Source organism: Saccopteryx bilineata, chromosome 2 (assembly GCF_036850765.1).
Source record: "Saccopteryx bilineata isolate mSacBil1 chromosome 2, mSacBil1_pri_phased_curated, whole genome shotgun sequence".
Lineage (NCBI taxonomy): Eukaryota > Metazoa > Chordata > Mammalia > Chiroptera > Emballonuridae > Saccopteryx > Saccopteryx bilineata.
Window position 1 is genome coordinate 27,490,732 of NC_089491.1, and position 5,862 is coordinate 27,496,593.

General features: G+C 39.7%; 1 non-coding gene across 1 annotated transcript; it reads right to left on the reverse strand.

Annotated features, from left to right (window-relative positions):
- Positions 1-1,803: 1,803 nt before the first annotated feature.
- On the reverse strand, positions 1,804-2,022 carry LOC136327757 (small nucleolar RNA U3). Its single transcript, XR_010729878.1, has one exon. It is a non-coding gene; the product is annotated as a small nucleolar RNA U3 (small nucleolar RNA).
- Positions 2,023-5,862: the final 3,840 nt, after the last annotated feature.

Consider the following 5,862-nt stretch of genomic DNA (forward strand, 5'->3'; position numbering starts at 1 on the left):
GAGGAGTGAGGACTAGCTTTAAACAGAGCATATCTGCTCCAGTGTGCCTCTCCCCACTGATGCCCAATACTCAGCCCACTTCCTCATGTAAGTCACCTACCTCCCCTGTAGGCATTTAAGCTTGGGCTTCCTATCCAAGTCCAAAGTAGGTACTCAGAAGATTTTATTGAATGAATACAACATTGTTATATGTAATCCAGAATCTCTGAGTGATAACAGGATTTCAAGGATTTCCCAGTCCCACCTTCCCATTAGACATTCAAGTCTCTACAGCAGGATTGGGGGTTCATCTCAGTTTCCTGACAGTTACAGCGATTGCATGCAAACTTTAGTGAGGACCAGTGCCCTGCCTTCACAGGCAGCTCATCTCTTCAGAAGCTGTCAGAGAGCTCTAATTGTTGGAAAGGTCTCCTTTGTATTGAGTTGAAATCAATTCGAGATCACTATAAGATGAGTATCAAAGTGTTGAGTAGTACGGTGAGGATTTTTAAAATTTATTTTTTGTATTTTTCGGAAGTTAGAAGCAGGTAGGCAGTCAGACAGACCCCTGCATGTGTCTGACTGGGATCCATCCGGCATTCCCACCAGGGGGTGATGCTCTGCCTATCTGGAGCATTACTCCTTTGTGGCCGGAACCATTCTAGCACCTGAGGTGGAGGCCATGGAGCTGTCCTCTGCACCTGGGCTAACTTTGCTCCAATGGAGCCTTGGCTGCAGGAGGAGAAGAGAGCGATAGAGAGAAAGGAAAGGGTTAAGATAGAGAAGCAGATGGATGCTTCTCCTGTGTGCCCTGGCCGGGAATTGAACCCAGGCTTCCACACGCCAGGCCAATGCTCTACCACTGAGCCAACCGGCCAGGGCCTGGTACAGATTTTTAAGTGTTCAGAAGAGCAGGATTTCACATCAGTTTGGAAAGGGGAAAGGATCATAGATGGTTCTCTGAAATTGGAGACACTTAAAATGAGCACTGAAGGAAAATTAGGATTTTGCCGGAGGGGAATACAAGGAAGACTGATTACTCTCAAGGAAGAAAACAGTGAGAACAAACACACTGGCATGGCAAGTCTGGGGTGCTCTGCTCACAGTGCGGGCGGTCCAGGTTGGCTGATATGCAGTATGAATAGCAGACAGAAGATGGAAGAGAGCCTATAGGGTGAACAGTGGAGAGTTCTAAGGAAGTGTTCAATGACACCAGGCCTTTCTTCCAACTCTTCCTTACTGCTCGCTTCCATTTCCAGCATATCTCCCAGCTCTCCTCTCAACAGCTGCGGTTTCAAGTTTCAGTTGTTTCCCATCTGAAGCACCATTGCAACTTTCTTGGCTCATCCCCCCTCATGCAATTTCTTGATCCCCTATAATACATCTTGTCCATCAAAGCCAGGACAATCTTTTAAAAATAACATTCTGATTAGCTATCAGATAATTCTCTTGTCAAAGGCACCTGCCTTTTTGTTTTGCTTAATTTTAAACCTTCCCTGAATTTCAGTGAGATAAACCCATGCTATCTGCATGAGCTTATTTGCCACCAGTCCCCCTACATTTCTCACCTTGGCTAACATAGACATGTACGCACCTATGGCGAAGCTCGGGCATTTCAATTAAATGACCTGGGTGTGAAGATTATCTTCATCTCTTACCAGATGGATGGACTTAAATATAAGCTGAACGGCCTCAACTAAGTTCCTTACCTGAGTCTTAGTTTTCAAATATTTTTAAAAAGGGGTTAATACAGCTGATCTCTTCTCAAAAAAGCCAATGAGATTTTTGAGAAGATCGAGGTCACAAGACTCCTATTATTTTCCTACCACTCAGACTGCGTCCTCTCCCTCTTTCTCTCCTGAAAGAAGAGAGGAACGATCAGCAATGGCCAACGGCAACAGCAGAAGTAACACCGAGAGCCTGCTTCACACTCGGGAAAGAATGCTGTGCCCCCTCCTCACAGTGTTGGGTGCTCTACACATTCAGAGCAACCTTTTTTTTTTTGTAACAAACTAGAGAAATAACCCCTGAAAGTAGAGTCCTAAGTGGTTTCTATTTTTTGAAGCCCTTTCTTATCTCCCCGACAACTAAGCATTCCTCCTCTCAATCAACGCTTTGTGCAGAACTTTCATTATCTCTTGAAAGACTGTGTTCCAATTATTTGATAATAATAACTTTTCTGAACACTAATTTTCATATGTGATAAACACCTCACATGTGTTCTTTTCCCCATATAATCCTATCCATCTAGCCCTATGATTTAGGGATGATTATCATCTGCTTTATAATTCTTTGAAGGTAAAGGACATGTCAAATTCTTTTTGTATCCTTTCAGCCAAACTCTTGCTTGGCAGATGCTAGATGCTTGTGGTAGGCAAAATTCCTTGTATGTGGTGAGAACTGTTAAAATGTTGAATGTCACCTATCTGTTAGTATGATGCCTGTCACTCTTATGGTTAGATTACATTGTATGGTAAATGTGAAGGGATTTTAATGGTCTTGTGATTTCCTAGCCTCCAGAGTAGATTTGTGAGACATCTGTCTACAGTTGATAGTTGTAATAATGGCAGGGCCAAGCTTTACAGAAGAAACAGTGTGAAGGTAGAAGAGGAATACAGACAGAGCACTGACCATCACAGATACAGTAGTGGAAGAGAGGAAACACTCCTGAACAAAAAGAAATAGAGGAACAGCTTGCAATAATGTACTAACTCAGAAAGTAACAAAGTAGCATTTTGAATTATAAATTACTCATCACCCAGTGAACCCTATTAATTAATTCATATTAATTCTTTTATTTTTCTTTTCCTTTACTATCATTTCAGGTAATCAAAAATTGTTTTGAAAAATACCATATTTTGCAAAGAATTTTTTATTTATGTTATCTTATTACAAATGAATGATGTGGGTGTTATTATTATTCCCATTTTATAAATGTGCAAACCAAGATATGGAGACATGAAATCGCTTGCCAAAATCTCAGCTACCTAGTCAATGGTTAAATCAGAGTTCACAACAAAGTCACTAGCTTCCAATGCCCTATCTCTCTACTATCCACCAAGACAAGCATGAAGTGTCAATGTCTGTTCAATATGATTCAACCATATTCTGAACTGCTGGTTGTCTCAGAGGTTAAGAGAGGTGTGAGGAAGAGTGGAGACAGAGGAGAAGGAGAAATCTCTGATGAAGACAGGGTCTTTGAGTAAGGCAACACAGTCCTTCCGGGCACAACCATTGGGAATCTTGGTATTCATAAAAAGCAGCTGAAATCAGAAATCAAAACATTTAGCATGAAAAGAAACGGTGTATATGCAAATGATAGAAACATTCTCTGAGCTGTAAAGAAATTTAAGAATTCCATTTCTCAAAATGATCATGTAGGATTGCAGTTGCCTAGCAAAAATATTGCACATAGCATTGGAGGCAGGATGAGGAGATTAAGTGACCCAGCGCTGGTAAAAGGGAATAGAGAAGAATATTCTAGGTCTCCCCACATTCTTTCACTGGCAGGTCAATGAACTTCTCTCCAGGAAGCTCAGATGCTATTCTTGCCTCTGGTGGCTTCAATGTCCTATGAAAGACTTGACAGAAATAACATTTACTCAACTACTATTGTAGAAAATTGAGTAAAAGCTTTTCCATCTTCAAATCAAGTATCAGTTATCAGCAAATGACCTTTTCTGCTGTTGACAATTCTGTGTTTAACCCAAGAGGCCTTTGCTTTTCTTGTTAGGGACACATAAGAATAGTAATAGTAATGATAACGGTGGATATTGAATTCTCTCTATGTGCCAAGCATTGTGTTGCATTGCTTTACAGATTTGATTCCATTCAATCATTTCAATAATCCTGAGAGATCTTAATTTTTGTCTTCATTTTGCAAATGAGGAAATCGAGGTCTAGGAAGGTTACCAAAGGTCTAGAGAGAATAGAGCAAAGTTTGGGGCAAAGACCTAACTCCATAACCCTCTGACTCTTAACCACTGAGCTAAATGTCCATAGAGCTATATGACTACTGTGCCAAAATGCTGCTCCACACAGGTGGCCACGAGTATAAAAGCAAACACATCTTGGTCTAGTTTTCTCACTTACCATCTTCGTTACTTCCTTTCTTCCTTTCTTGCTTCTTTCCTCCCTCCCTCCCTCCTTTCCTTCCTTCCTTCCTTCCTTCCTTCCTTCCTTCCTTCCTTCCTTCCTTCCTTCCTTTTTAAATGAACTAATTATAATAATAAGTAAATAAAACACTACTAGGGCTCTAAAAGACCATGTCAAGTAGAGCCTTACATCTCATCTCTGCTTTACAAGCTATGGGAACTTGATTAGTTTAATTCAACTAATGGTTGTTGAGCACCTACTGTGTGCCAGATGCTGTGTTAGGTCCCTGTTTCCATGAAACTTAGAGGGGAAGACAGATGTCAACTAATTGGACCCGAGTAGATGTTAAGGATAGGGGACTGTGGAGACATTTAGCAAGGGGTTCTACTTTAGTCACTTAATGGTTTGACCAACCTTTGACTACCTATCTAAAGAATGGATCTATAGAAATACCTGCTCTCCCATTTTATAAAGAAGCAAACAGTATTGTATCTGACTATCATGTAAACTGAAAAAATGTAGATGTTGATTGTCCTATTACCTGGAATGGTTATTGTGAGATTGATAAGATGCCTAGTGAGTTATTAATCTTCCCATTAGATATCACTTGTCTGTAGGTATCATATCTCTAACTTAGAGTTTTAAGAAATAAATTCTTAGAAAGTATAAATTCAATGCAAAATAACTGCTAGTATGTAGACATTAGCTAGCTTATGGACTTTAGAATCAATGTGTGCATCAAAAACATGAGCAGCAGAAATATATTAGCATTTATTTAGTAACTTGTATTCACATAAATGCTGAATAATTGTTTGCATGGGGAAGATGTGAATTGTGGATTCTTAACCCGGACTTACAGTCAACTGGAAGATGATAAGAAAAGGTAGTTGTGACTCTGTATTGATAAATTGGGTAGGAGATCTTACTCCCCCTGTTCTGTTTGCTTCCAGTTGTTCTAAGTGTTTGCCTCAAGAAAAGAAAATAGTTCCATTTACCCAAACACATACGCATTTCCCATAAACTCTGCAGTCATGATCTTGAAGTGAAATCTCAAAACTGAATTTCTAAAGAGGATCAGTTGGAAACTGATGCTTGATGTAGGGAAGAAAAAGCTTTTACTCAATTATCTACAATAACAGCAGGGGAAATGTTGAAAATTACTGACACAGTAAATGGATTTTTGCATAAATGTTCTCTGTTTTCAAGTTTAGCTTAGTGTGAAAGACCTTTATTATGAAGGGGTCCCTCTCAGTTTTTGTTTTTCAAAGAACAGAAGATTTATATTTTTGTTGAGGCAAAGGACAAATCACCATGATAGATTGTTTTATTCTTAAACAAGCTTTGATTTTCCTCAGTTCCCAAGACTTGATTTTCCAGTTAGGTGGACAGTGATCCACAGTTGGTGGATCAGACAAAGAATGGAGTGATCTTAAATGTGGTGGAGAGCTCCTCTTTTTCTTCTCTTCTTTCTATTTTTAAGAACTGTTTTATTGAGGTATAATTTACATGCCACAACATTCAACTCTTGAAAGTGTGCAGTTCGCTGGCTTTTTACAGAGTTGTGCAGCCCTTGTCACGATCTAAATTTAGGACATTTGCATCGCCTCGAAGAGAAACCTGTACCCACTCGCTATCTCTCCCACTTCCTCCAATTCTGCAAGCACCTTTCAGTCATCAAACCGCTTCCTGTCTGTATGGATTTGTCTGTTGTGGATAATGCATATAAAATTTTTCTCACAATGTATACAGACTTCTGTGATTGTTTTTTTTTAGTTAACATAGTGCTCG